Genomic DNA, 14,330 nt, shown 5'->3' with positions numbered 1-14,330 from the left:
ACGCACCCCCCATGCCCTCACCCCAAGCTCTGTCTAAAACTAGCCAGAGGAGTTTTCAGCTCTAAGGTAAACAAGAGAACAAGAGAAAGAAAACCTTTCCAAAAAAAAAAAAAAAAGACTCACTCCTGGTAGCTTCATGGTAAAAGCAGGGAAAATGCAACTCTGGGCATAAACAGAATTCGAAGGTACAGCTGCTCTTCCTAGTTGATCAAAGGAGAAAATGACAACAACCTGTCAATAAAAATGGATTGTCACTCTCTTTGTAGAGCAGGGCTTATGATTCGGGGCTACTAGGTAAACTACATTTTTTTTTTTTTTAACTTTTAGGGACAGAGGAAAAAAAAGGAAAGAGCAGAAATCCCTAAGCCTCATTCTGGAGGTCACCCACCCCTGGTGACAGTAGAGCCCTCTCAGCTCCACCAGCATGAAGTCAGATGATGTCCTCAAGCTGTTTCTCAAAGTCAGACGGTGTCTTCAAGCTGTTTTTTAATTTCCGGGATAAATGCACAGGGTTTCCGTGCCAGGAGTAAAACCCCTCACTCAGAGCAGGCCAGGTAACCTCAGAAGGTTCCTCTGGGGCTGGAGGGGCACTGGAGCCACCAGTGGAAATGTTGTCCCCACCAATTCCAAAGGCCACCTATCAACATGCCACATGCCACTGCATGGAGCATGTGTGCATGCATGTGCACACACACGTGTGTGCACGTGTACACTCCCCCAGGGGCTGAGGCCGGGATGGTATTCCTCACCAGATGGAGAAACAGCAGGTCTGTCCTGCCAGCCTCAAGCTCTCTCCCACCCTGAGAAAGCAGCAGAGACGGAGCCTGCCTGACTCTGGCCTGTGAAGGCGCTTGAGGGCAGCAGGATGGAAGCAGGAAGAGGAATCATGGCCTTGGAGTAAGTTTTCCCTGAGAGAGAGGGGAGCAGAGGGGAGGTTGGGGAGGGGGGTGAACATTTCGGTCACTTGATGTTCTTCCCCTTCTCTCTGTTTCCCTGCCTGATGCTCCATTTGCTCTGAAATATGTAGGAAACTAAATCCCTCTGGGCCTCTGCTTCCTCTTGTCAGTCAAGGGCTAATTACACTGCTGTTACCAGAAAGTGATTTCATATTCTGCACTGTGCTTTTCCCCAAACCCCAGGACTTATTTGAGAGCTGCTGGGCAGTCTCTGGAGAGGAGGAAAGATAGGAGTTTGGGGTTAGGGAGGGGGCAGCCGGCCAACTCTGCATGTCATAGGATGGAAGAAAACTGGAGCTTGTCCTCAGCTCTGCCCATGAAGCTCTCCTGCACAGGACAGAGCGTCTTGCTGAAATAGGGGAAGGAAGCCCTAGCACCCAGGTCTCTGCCTGCTGGGCGGGGGCATCAGAAGCTCCAGCCCAGCACCACAGGAGGTGGCACTGGGGGTCCTGGGGGATCAGTACTTCCTGACTCTATTGAACAGAGTCTAGCTCCCTTCGGGATCAGAGGCTTGATGAGGAGTTTTCCCAGAGTCCAACCACTCAAGAATGGAGAACTTTTGAGATGACAGATTTTTGATCATAGAATCTATTCTTCGAGCAAAATCTGAAGCAGCACCCCAGTATGTTTCAGATTGAGGGAATCTGAAATCTGACACATACCCTGCTGTGTGTCAGGCGGGGTCAGGGAGCCTGGCAGGACCACGGACTCGGCCCCTCCGCCCTGGAGCACAACGGGGAAGTGCTGGGATCACTGGCAGAACCATGTCCAAGCCACTGACGTGGTGCCACTGCACCTCAGTGGCCTTTTCCTTGACCATCATCCAGCCCCAAATGTGGTCCCACCTCAGGTTTGCCCATCCCTCTGCCTGGCCGGCTCCCTCTGACAGATTCAGTCTTGGCTCAAATGTCACTGCCTCAGGGACACCTTCCCCCCTACCCTCTCAGGTGGAAGTCCCTCCCAATGTCTTTATTCATCACTATCTGCAGTTACACCGTTGGATTACTGCTTATGCAATCCAATCGCCCGCTTTAGGATGAAAGCTCCACTAGAACCGGCCCTCCTGTTTATTCACTGCTGGATCCCAAGGGTCCAAGGCAGTACCTGGTACAACAGTAGTTGCTCAGAGAACTTTGTTAAATGAAGGGGTTAAGGAGACCATAAGCTTGAGAGGGTCAGCTATAGCCACAAGGTCATGAGTCAGGACTCCAACCCAGGTCTTCTGACCCAGGGCGGATCCTCTCTCTTTACTTCATTTGTTCTTGCCTCCACGGCATCCTGAGTAGCTAAGGAAACCGTATTGTTCATTTTCAGTGTCCAATGGGTTAAACAACCCTAGGTTACAGGCAAAGGACTGGGAGTCAGAAAGAAAGGTTCGGGAAGAGGAGGCAGGTAGGACTAAAAAGGAGATCTCCATTAACGTTCCTCTCTAGCAGGGAACTGACAAGTCAGGGTACCTCTCTCCTCCTCATCAGAAAAAGAGTCATTGGAGGAGGTCCCTTCGCGGCTCGGCAGTTAACGAACCCGGCTAGGATCCATGAGGATTCGGGTTCGATCCCTGGCCTTGCTCAGTGGGTTAAGGATCTGGCGTTGCTGTGCGTTGTGTAGTCTTCAGACACGGCTCAGATCTGGCGTTGCTGTGGCTGTGGTGTAGGCCAGCGGCTGTAGCTCCGACTGGACCCCTAACCTGGGAACTTCCATGTGCCACAGGTGCGGCCCTAAAAAAAAAAGTTATTGGAGTTCCTGTCGTGGCTCAGCAGAAATGAATCTGCCTGGCATTAGTGAGGATGCAGGTTCAATCCCTGGCCTCGTTCAGGGAGTTAAGGTTGCCGTGAGCTGTGGTGTAGGTCGCAGACGCAGCTCGATCTGGCATCACTGTGGCTGTGGTGTAGGCCAGCAGCTGCAGCTCCGATTCGACCCCTAGCCTGGGAGCTTCCATATGCCTCGGGTGCAGCCCTAAAAAGCAAAGAAGAAGAAAGCATATAGTTAAGTGAAAGGAAATATGCACAATTAACTATCATATAAAGAAACTGTTTAGTTAAAACAGTGTTTCCCAAAGATGTGGTGTAATTATCACCAATGGGTCATAAAGGTACTACCTATGGCTGACAATTTATTCACAGCTGTCATTACAGTTTTAGTGATTACTACAAAAAATGTAATGAATCCATCAAACCTGTGATTTCAACATTTTTACAGCTTAGGATAAAGCTAAAGTAACTGGCACAGCATGTTTTAACACCCGAGGCAGACCTGGTGAGTGACATGGGCACACCCTGAACACTTTAACAACTGTATCTGTCTCAACTGTTCAGAAGTGTGACAGTTTGGATGATATGAATCACAGGTGTGTGTCTGTGCATCTTGCTTTCTTTTCACTAAAACACTGAAATCTCCAACAAGGTAGAGCTGAAGTTCGGGAAACTCCAATCTAAAAAACACTTACTTAAGCCTCTACAATCAGTGCTGCAGGTGTTTTCCCAGGTCAGAACCTACGCGGCTGGGATGGCTCAGCTGTGTGTTAAAAGGAGTGACAGTCCTCAAAGCAGGTTTCACACCTGGGGACGACAGGAGCCGCCCCTCTCCCCCCACATCCTGAAGCAAAGCCTCCAAGCTTTCTCCCTTCTTTTTTTAAGGGCCGCACCCACAGCATATGGAGGTTCCTAAGCTAGGGGTCAATCAGAGCTGCAGCTGCCGGCCTACACCACAGCCACAGCAATGCCAGATCCAAGCCACGTCTGTGACCTACACTGCACCTCATGGCAATGCCAGATCCTCTAACCCATTGAGCGAGGCCAGGAATTGAACCCACATCCTCATGGATACTAGTTGGGTTCTTAACCCACTGAACCAAAACAGGAACTCCCTGCCCTTCTCCCTTCTTGCCCTGAAGTGGAGCCCTGCCAAGGAGCAAAGCCCCCTCCTCCAGGCTCTGCACTTAGCTAGTTTTCTACTTTCCCCAGCTCCCAGTATGAAGGGTTGGGGAGAATCCCTTCCCTCCCCTTGGATCCATTCTGCACCCCCACCCTGAAGTAGGGCGTCCTTGCTGTTCTGCTCCTTCCTAAAATGAGATCTTCTGCTTACAAATTCCTTCCCTTAAACAGAGTCAGCCCTCTGCCCCATCCCCCGCCTGTGCTGGATGTGGAAGGAGAAGGAAGATGGTCAGATATGGTCTCCCAGTAGAACTAAGACTTGTACGAACCATGGGCAAATTCACTGTGGAAGGGAAGAAGCACAGCATGGGACAGACAGAATGCAATGGGAGCGGGGGTAAAACAGCTAATGAACAGGAGGGCTGCCAGTGAAGCGCTCTGGAAGTATTTGTAAATGGAAGTTCCAGAAAACAATTTGGCAGTACGTAACAAGAAACTTGAAAATGACTCAGTAACCCCACTTCTAGCATCAGCCTAAGAAAATAATCAGACGTGTGTTCAGATACGTGAGGATGTTCATCACAAAGAATGGAGCATCCAACAAGGAAGGGATGGTTAGGAGTTCCTGTCATGGTGCAGCAGAAACGAATCCGACTAGGAACCACAAGGTTGTGGATTCGATCCCTGGCTTTGCTCAGTGGATTAAGGATCTGGCGTTGCCGTGAGCTGTGGTGTAGGTTACAGATGAGGCTTGGATCCTGTGCTGCGGTGGCTGTGGTGTAGGCTGGCAGCTGTGGCTCCTATTTGACCCCTAGCCTGGGAACCTCCATGTGCCTCGGGTGCGGCCCTCAAAAGACAAAAGACAAAAAAAAAAGGAAGGGATGGTTAAATAAAATGTTGGCATATCTGTGAATGGATATCATGGAATATTTTTTTCAATGTTTGGGGAGAAATGTAAAGCTATACCTAAATGCCAACTGTATCTTAAGTCAAAAAAGTAACTCATGGAGTTCCCACTGTGGCGCAATGGAAATGAAGTCGATTAGTATCCATGAAGATACAGGTTTGATCCCTCGCCCCGATCAGTGGGCTGAGAATCGGGTGTTACAATGAGCTGTGATGTAGGTTGCAGACATGGTTTGGATCCCACATTGCTGTGGCTGTGGCGTAGGCCGGCAGCTGTAGCTCCAATTCAACCCTCATCCTGGAAATTTTCATACGCTGCAAATGGGGCCCTAAAAAACAACAAAAAGCAATTCATACAGAATTATATGGAAGTATATATACATTTATCCCAATTTCCCTTAAAAAAATCATATAGAGTAAGTATGTGCAGGAAAACCATTCACAAGAAATACACCACAATGTTAATACTGGTTATTTCTGTACTATAAATACTTACTTTCTTCTCTTTTTATTTCCTTTACACATTTTCTATCAACTTACATATTATATTTAGAATAGGAAAAAAAAACCCTGTAGTTTAAAAAAGAAAATCAGAGAAACAGATGTGCCTACATGCAAATGAGAAGACCTGTGAATATGAGCCACAGCAGAGACATACACTACACATTGATTTATTTCCCATCGCTAACAACCACGAAAATAAACAGGTGACTAATCTTTTGTGTAAGTAAGCTTCTCCTTTTAAGTGGTTGTCCTACTTTTTTAAACTTTTACATAGTATCTCAACTCGTTTCTCACATGAGTCTGCTCCAAGAAGAGACTTCAGAAATGTGAACTCTTTAAGACAAACCTGCAGAGCACTGAGTGTCTACAGAGCCCCTTCAGATTCAAGTCAGAGGGTGGGGTGGCTGCATCCTGATTGGGTTAGATATTACACCTGCCAGCTCGTCACATATTCTGCTACCACCCACAGAAAAATATAAAAATCACTCGTATGGGAGTTCCCATTGTGGCGCAGTGGAAACGAATCCAACTACTATCTGTGAGGATGCAGGTTCGATCCCTGGCTTCACTCAGTGAGTTCGGGATCTGGTATTGCTGTGAGCTGTGGGTGTAGGTCGAGGACAATGCTCGAATCCCGCATTGCTGTGGCTGTGGTGTAGGCCAGTGACTACAGCTCTGATTAGACCACTAGCCTGGGAACTTCCATATGCAGCGAATGTGGCCCTAAAAAGCAAAAAAAAAAAAAAAAAGGTCACTTGTATTAAAGAGAGAGAGTCAGAGATGATAGCTAACCTAGACAGACAGACTGATGATAGACAGACAGACTGATGACAGAGATCTGGCACGACTTCCGGGAGGAGGCAGTCACTGGGAGCACTCTGAAGCATGAATAGGACTCTGACCAGTGGGGGATGGTCTAGTGGTGAGAACAGTGTGAACAAAGGCTGGAAATCTGGGGAAGGATGAGTAGCCTGATTTGTTTAGACTACACAGTGAATGGAGAGACAGTGATAAATGTGATTTTTGTTTGTTTGTTTGTTTTGGGGGTTGTCTTTTTATGGCCACACCCACAGCATATGGAGGTTCCCAGGCTAGGGGTCGAATCGGAGATACAGCTGCTGGCCTATGCCACAGCCACAGCAACGCAGGATCCAAACCACATCTGCAACTTACACCACAGCAGATGGTAACGCCAGATCCTTAACCCACAGAGCCAGGCCAGGGATTGAACCTGCATCCTCATGGATACTAGTCAGATTTGTTTCCACTGAGCCATGATAGGAACTCCAAGATATGTGATTATAAAGGAAGGTTGGAACCAGATTATGATGGACCTTGAAGGCTGTGCCACCCCTCTCTGGGCTGAGGTGACCAATGACTGGTGATCGATGTTCTTTGCTCTGCAGAGGCTCCTGGGTTTTCAGTTGGAGGTCCTGGAAAGGGGTGGGCAAGGAATGAAAATGATGGCTGTGCCTCCCAAGACCTACCCCACCTCCCAGAGATGGGCTTCAAAACGGGACCTGGAGGGGCCATTAGTCGGCCTTGTTTTCCAAAGGAGAAAACAAAGGTCCAGAGATGTATGATGTTTAACTGGACCTTAGAATTCTCACGCACAATCTGTCCAAATAAGCCACCACACTGGGCCGAGGACCCAATGGACAGCAAACTCCTCAATAAAGACTGTAACTGTGGACTAATCCACACACTCAACTTGCCAAACACAGTGCGTACATCCAGTGTCAAGAACTTGATCTTCCCAACCATTCAGTGGTCATGACTCCACCTTTGACAATGGAGGGACTGAAGTTCCTGGAGCCCAAGCAAAGCATCAGGGCAGGACACAAACCTAGGTTTTCCATTTGTCCTGCTCTGGCTCAATGGTTTCCAGATGTGGTCCCTGGTGCTACAGCCTCCCATCACTTGGGAGCTTGTTAGAAATGCAAATTATCAGGCTCACTCGGGATCTACAGGATCAGAAACCCTGGGACCCGGCTGGGCAATCTGCATCTTAACACATCCCTTGGTTATTCTGATGCACATAAAGTTTCAGAACCACTACTTAGAGACATGATTGATTGACTGGGGTGGGGGGTGATGGAGTCTCCAAGCCTGGCTTCCCTGCCTCCAGGTAATCCCAGATACGCCAAGGAGTAGCACGTGCACTGGACATGGAGGAAGGCAGCCCACCCAGAGTCAGGCAGGGATAGTGCCAAAGCCAGACCCTGGTTGGAGCAGATGCCAGGGAGGCGGGGCTGCCAGTCAGCTTCTGAGAGCACACAGGATCCAAGTCTCACAAGCCCAGACTTCTTGTTCTGATGCAGCCACGACCACACTGTCCCTGCTGCTACTTGCCTGCCACATACTTGTGGGGATTTACACCCACTCTGATGAGACAGTTTGGGGTTACTGCAGCCTGGGAAAGGGGTGTGTTAGACAGGCCCAGCCCCCTGGGGAGATGAAGCATAGTGAAGGGCACCAGGGAAGACGGCTTTCTCTTTCCTGTCACCCAGCCCTGCCTCTCGTGCAGGAGGACAACTACAGGCATGAATGTGACTTCCCCGTAGGCCACCTGGGTGGGGGACACTTGCTTTCTCTTGGGCAGTGGAGGAAAAAAAAATTAAAGGGCCCTGGGGACAGGAGGAGAGAGGGCAGGGGGCAGTGCTGAAACACCAGCCAGGCAGGCTCCTGCAATCTGGAGTGTTTCTGCAAAAGGGCCGCATTGTCCTGGATGGCAAGCCCCAGAGCTGGGAGTTCTCCAAGCCCCAAGCCAGGACAATGGAAAACCTGTGCGCCTCTCTGTGGTGGACTCCCCGTTTCCACAGCCCCCATCCAGGAACCAGGGTGGTTCACCCCGGAGTGCTAAGGTCAGGCTTTGGTCTCTGTTTTGTGTGCCTGCCTTGTGCCCAGGCACCGAGTCCAGAGGCCAGCATCAGCCTGGAAACACATTTTCAGTCCTAATCTGTTCACAGCCAGGCTGGTCTCATTCATGCAGCTGGGACCTTTCCCCTGCAGCTGCAGTTTCCTAGAAATGTGGCCGCCCAGTGTTATGATTCAAACAGGGCTCAGTCCCCAGGGATGGCAGGGCAGGGTGGAGCTGGCTGTGCCGGACCTCTGATGCCACACCCTGTCTCTCTCTCTGGTTTTCACAGCAATCTCTGTAATTTAATGCTCATCCACACCCCTGATTGTGAACAGCCTTCAAGAGGGTGAGGGGTGGGAGTGGGGAACAGAAATCTTGCAAAACCCCGGACTGTTCTGGTTGCCACAACAATCTCTGTAAACCAGACTCTGGGCAGCGCCAGGCAGTATCGCCGGACAGCCAAGGCCTTCTCGGCCCCACAGGGCCTACAAGCTGCAGGGTCCAAGGAGCAAAAGCTCCGGATCCTCCATAAAAGCTACGATTTCTCCTCTCCAGTATCCTGGCTGTTGGTGGTGGGGGTGCTGAAGAGGAGGCAGGCTGAGGTAGGGGGAAGCACACAGTAGACAAGCTTCTGCTCAATACGGTGTCCATTGGTGTCCCCAGACCCCAAGCATTCAGGATTGCCTGGTTGTCTCCACATGCATTTCACAGTAGCAGCCTGCAGGGGACTGTCACTGTCAGAGACAGGCGACAGAAGGACCGGGACACAGAGGAGCCCTGTTACTTTGTTTTCCATTCTCCATGGGATGTGCAGTATTTTTCCTCCTCCCAGAAGAAGTCAGCATCCTCCTCTGTCATCCTGATGTGACCTACTTATCTACTCCCTTTAAAGGGAGAGACCCTGGCAGGCATCCCAGTCCAGGGCAGTTCTGTCTGCAGTTCAAAGAGATGAGCTCTTCAATAAGGAAAATCCAGAAGCTGTAAAATCGGGGGGTGGGGGGGTGGAGCAAGATAGGAGGGAGGTCAGGCAAGGATGGGGAGGAGGGAGACAGAGGTTGGTCGTGCCCCAGGACAGTGCTCAGTGGTGAGCCATCAGGACCAAGTCAGGCCATGACTAAGCGGAAGAGGTTTGGGGCCACAAGAGGTGGTGGAGGCAACAGATGCCAACTGCTGGAGAATGTCCCCAAACCCAAGTAAAATCAAGCACAGTCCAGCTCTTGCAGGCTCCCCACTCTCTGCCCCGGTTCCCTGAGCTGAGGGATCTCGTCTGAGTCCCTTTCCTTACCTGAAAAATGGGGATAATAATCTCTACTTCAGAAGACTGATGGAAAGATTTAATCATTTACCCCACCTCTGTTCAGAAAACTCGACTAGGTCTCAGAACAATGGCACACATGGGCTAACAGCTGCCATCCATAAGCACTACGTCTTCTGCAGGAGGCACTGTAAGTTGAGTTTATCTCACTTAATTCTGCATGGAAGGTATTATGCCCAATCAGGAGCCTCAGGCTCAGAGAAGTTAAATCACTTATGCAAAGTCACGCAGCAAATAGCAGAGCTGAGGTTCACATTCATGGCTGTCCACTCAAGGCATGTGCTCTGCCCTGGACTGTAACATCACTGGCCTTAATGAGAAAGGATGTGGCAAAACCCCTGTCCCCAAATCGTAAGTAAATTTAGAATGCTGAGTCAGACTGGGGCTGGAGGAATCAGAGAATAATTGGGTTGTATAATGCTATCATTTTACCTTGGCACTCGGCAGAGACTGTCTTGCAGTCTGAAGGCTGTAAACGCCTAGCTGGTTTCGAGCTGCTAGGCCTCCAGTCTGGCCTCCTTCCAACCCATTCTCCTCACTGAAGCCACAGAGAACATTTTCCTGCTTCTATCAGTGGTTCCCAGCTGCCCTCAGGATTACATCCAAATGCAATGTGGTCAGGGCCTGTCCTAGCCTTAGCAGGCCCTAGGCTTGAGAGGCCCTTTCCCTGTTTTTTTAATCAAATGTACCAAAATATACTCATATCATTCACCAGATCAGCATCTTTTCACATAAAAAAAATTGAAAGGATTTTTAATACTTTGAATGTCAAAGTGGTTAATTTAAATATTCAGTTTTCACATGCAGATGTCAATATAGTTTTTTCAGGCCTCAAATACTGGGGACCTTTGGAAAGTTTTTAAGGACTATCCACAGCCTTCTGGGTAGCCCCGATCCACTTCCCCCACATGCCAAGCAGGCTTTTGTAAATACTGTTTCTTCTGCCTAGAACTTTTTCTCCTTCTCACTGTAAGTGCTCAGGCCATTCTACCCTCCCTGCAGTTTACTGATTTTGACCTAAGTTCACAGATACTTAGCCTCTCAGTTTCCTTGTGTGTAAAACAGGAATAACAGTAATACCTATGTCATAGAACTTTTAAGAAGATAAGTTAATACACAAAGTATGACTCATGAACCATCACCTGGAAGCTTGTCAGAAATGCAGAATCTCAGGCCCCACCCCAGATAGAATGAATCAGAATAACAAGATCCCAGACTTCCTGTGTGGTTCACAACAGAATAACAAGATCCCCGTATGCACATTTAAGCTGAAGGATCACTGCACTAAAGCACTTATAACAATGCCTGTCACATAATAAACACTCAATAAACAACAGCTGTTTTATTATCATCATAATTATTAAAGGTCAAACTTTTATAGCTGTCTCCAGTTTCCCCTCTGGACTTACTTTTAAACTCCAAATTCTAGTTCAGTGGTTCTGAAACGGAGTTCTTAGGGAACACTGGCATCCTGGGAGCTGGACCTGGGCATTCCAGCTAGAGGCTGAGGCTACAGTCAAGGCTATTTCCTGCACTCAGGTAGCTTCTCTCCATCTGCAAAGGGAGACAGGAAAGGAAAGAGGCAACTACAATAGGTGGGGTGACAAGGGCTCCCAAGACAGGGATGAAGAGAGCTGCTGAGAGGCCGCTGACACAGACTTGTGGGGTCAAGGGAAGTGCTATTTAATCTAAGAGCTGAAAGATGAGCTGGTAACACAGCCCCCCACCCACAAGGTGGTCCCTAGTGGACTGACTGCTCCCACGGTATGACAGGGCCTGGAAAGGCCTTCAACTTCGCTCTAGGGAGTGAGTAAAGATCTACTAAGGAGATCTTGTTTCTTGCTGGCCAGGCAAACAAGGAAGCCGTGGCGATTGGAGTCTGGTCCCTACTTGGCGTCCTGGTATGAAGCCTGGTCACTTACAAAAAACTTTGGCTTCCTGGCAAACCAGAACCTCAGCAGTTGTAAAACTGCTACTGTGGACACCTGGGTTTTCTCATTTGCAGGAGGAGAGCAATAATACATCCCTACAGGGTTCTTGTGAAGATTTACATGAGAGGCAGGTCAAATCCCAGGCACACAGCAGGGTAGAATCAAGAGTTTCAGAGTTCTGAGCTGTGCGGCAGCGTCTGAGCCCGTGGGCTGGACCTTTGAAACTGCAAGCATTTCTTCCCATATGAGACACGTTCCAACAGCTGGTCGGCTGCGAGCTGCAAGGGCAGTCTCCTAGGGGTCCGCGGGGTTGCGGGTGGCTAGTTCTGTAACAAAGAGAAGGCGCGCTCTTCCCGGGCCTGGGCAGTCCCTGATGGACGCTCTGCAGGCTTCAGAATATACCTGGCCCAGTGGAAACAAAGTCGTTTTTTGCACGCTCAACGCGTCTTTTTCCAGGGGTCTTCGGAAGCCGGGCTTTCCCTCCTCACGCGCGAGAGGCCGGCGGGCGGAGGACCAGATTGGCTAGGAAGGCCGGGCCGCCATTGATTGGCTGCGAGGGCAGGGACGCCACTGATTGGCTGCGAGGGGCAGGGACGCCGCCGATTGGCTGCGAGAAGTGCTGCAGGACCCTTTCGGCGTCCGCGACTGCTAAAGCGAGGTCAGGTGACTCCCCGGAGCCGGCGGAGAGGAAGCCGCGGTCCAGCGCTGGGCGGGCGCTACGTTTGGCCTTGAACTTTTGTTACGTGGCTTCATTGTTTCCTTCCTCAGCTGAAGGTCGGGGCCAGTCCTCGCCCTTTTCTGAAGCGTGACACCCCCTCCCCACCAGGCGGCTCCGGCCCGAGGGCAGTGGGGCCTCTTCCCGCCTCGCGGAGCGGATGCTCTCACTGTGGGCGGAGCCGCCCGGGCTATTTCGGTTCCTTCTCCGCCCCGAGTCTTCGGCTTCCTGCTAGTTTCCGTAGCCTTCCCTTAGGTAATTAGTGACCACAGATAGCATTTTCCGAGCACTTCATATCAGGCAGAGCCTTTGCATATTTTTTCCTCTGATTTGTCAAGGCAACGGTCTGGGTAGCATTAACTTCCACTTATAGATCTTAATTTGGCCACAGCCAGAAAGTGGTTCAGCTGGGGTTCCTTTCCTCGGCTGTTTGACTCCAGCGCTGTGCACTCTTGCCCCGCAGTGTCCTCGGGTGAGCCTATGCCAGGACCATGCTGCAGGATGGTTGTGGTCAGCCACATTCTACCCTGTAGCCACGTTGCCGTCAAAGACATTTGGGGGCCAGGCTAGGAAATAACCCAGCTCTAGGGCATTATTAGAAAAGATTTCCCCTAGAGCCTGTTTCTTTAGCACAGGGATCTAGTCAAAGCTAGTGGTCTTTCCTGGCTTGGGCGCATTCCTCCCTCGCCCCCCGCCAGCCCCGTCGTGTGGAGAAAGAACAAGGCATTGCACTGGTCCAAAGCTTCTCCACCTGGGACCCGGCTGCAAATCTGGCATTAACGTCACGAATCTAGAGCAGGGGAAAGTGAGGCAGGGGAACTTGGGTGCAATCACCCCCCCATGCTCAGAGTGCTTGAGGACAGCAGTCTCCTAGGTCCTATCCTACACCTCCCCGCAGAAGAGACATGACTCACATCCCCAGAAAAACCTTCTCAGTGAGGGTAGGGCTGTTTGAGAAAATGTAAATGGCAGCTTTGAAAACAGAGACATTGTGGAAACAGCGCTTTTGTTTTGATGAGACATCAGTAAGGCCAGGGCTGGTTTTTATTTAAAGATAGTGCAGGAATTCCCTGGTGGCGCAGCAGGTTAAAGGTCTGGCGGTTGTCACTGCTGTGCCGTAGGTTCAATTCCTGGTGCAGGAACTTCTGCATGCTGTGGGCGCAGGCCAAAAGAAAAAATAGTACAAGCAAACTGCCAAGTAATTCCATCTTGTAAACATAAGAGAAAAATCTGAAAGCCACGCGGAGGACCCACACCTTAAGATCCCTAAACAAAGGGAATGCAGACAATTTGGGAAGTCCCCTTCTTACCCCGTCTCCAGCCTAGAGCCCTCCATTCAGCTAGTACTGAATGGAGGGTGAGAGATGTCTGCAGCATGGGAGCCACAGAGGCGAGAGGGGTAAGAATGACTCTCCTTCTACATATGAGTAAACACAATATGAACACGATATTTAAAAATAAAAAATATGGTTAAAAGGGGAAGAGAAATTGAAGTTACCAGGCACCTGGGATGAATTACTGACAGTAGTTGAAGGCCCTGGAGCGAGGGAGGGGGAGGTCTGAGCAGCCCGCAGAGCTGTTCCTCCAGGTGTACTGTATTTAAAAAAAAAAACAACTACACTTTCACTTTTCTCAGGCCCAAAGCCCTGATAGCTACTCTTGTTTAAAGCTTGTTTCCACATTTGTGCAATAAGGACTTCGGGTAAGATGGTCCTAAGCAGTGCCCAGATATTTTCATCGAATGATGCTCAACTCCTCCATCTCAACAACATGCTAATCATCTGACTAACTGCTCAGCTTTCCTGCTTTATGAGATCATCACTGCCAGTTCCAAGTGCATTTGGCTGCCAGAGAGCAAACATTCCATGTGTGAGCTGGGGATACATGTTGTTGTGATGATAGGTCTGGCAAATCTGAGGCATGCTGGTTTAACTTGAAAGGGCACTAAACTCGGTGCAGTCCCCAGCTCGCTACTGGGGGTGGGGGCCTGGGGCAAGGCCTCCTGATTCACTTTTAGGTAGCACTAGTCCTCATGCCTTGGGGCTTGGAGGAGTCAGGAATCACAGTCCTAGAAGCCTTCTGCCTACCTACAATGCTCAGAAGGTTATCAGATCCTCATCCACCTTCCACCACGGAGGGTTCATTGTCTACTGCACTGAGGTCCTATTTGCCAGGACTCACAGGTGGGGCTAAAACTGTTCTCAGGAGGCACTCACTGGGGAAATCTATGTATATCACATGATGAAACAGTCGTGGCAAATGGTCATGAT

General features: G+C 49.9%; 1 long non-coding RNA gene across 4 annotated transcripts; it reads right to left on the bottom strand.

Moving 5' to 3' along the window:
- Window positions 1-4,709: 4,709 nt before the first annotated feature.
- On the bottom strand, window positions 4,710-12,690 carry LOC125131373 (uncharacterized). Of its 4 annotated transcripts, none has more exons than XR_007135904.1 (3): window positions 11,466-12,286; window positions 10,824-10,968; window positions 4,710-5,064 (listed from the first exon to the last, which is right to left on the bottom strand). It is a non-coding gene; the product is annotated as an uncharacterized LOC125131373 (long non-coding RNA). The 4 variants fall into 4 exon arrangements; XR_007135905.1 differs by lacking the exon at window positions 4,710-5,064 and adding an exon at window positions 6,485-6,672 and having other exon boundaries at window positions 11,466-12,288; XR_007135906.1 differs by lacking the exon at window positions 4,710-5,064 and having other exon boundaries at window positions 10,742-10,968; window positions 11,466-11,671; window positions 11,748-12,287.
- Between the last annotated feature and the right edge of the window lie 1,640 nt (window positions 12,691-14,330).

Source organism: Phacochoerus africanus, chromosome 7 (assembly GCF_016906955.1).
Source record: "Phacochoerus africanus isolate WHEZ1 chromosome 7, ROS_Pafr_v1, whole genome shotgun sequence".
Classification (NCBI taxonomy): Eukaryota; Metazoa; Chordata; class Mammalia; order Artiodactyla; family Suidae; genus Phacochoerus; species Phacochoerus africanus.
The sequence above is the reverse complement of the archived record's forward strand: the minus strand, read 5'-3'. Positions and strand labels throughout refer to the sequence as shown.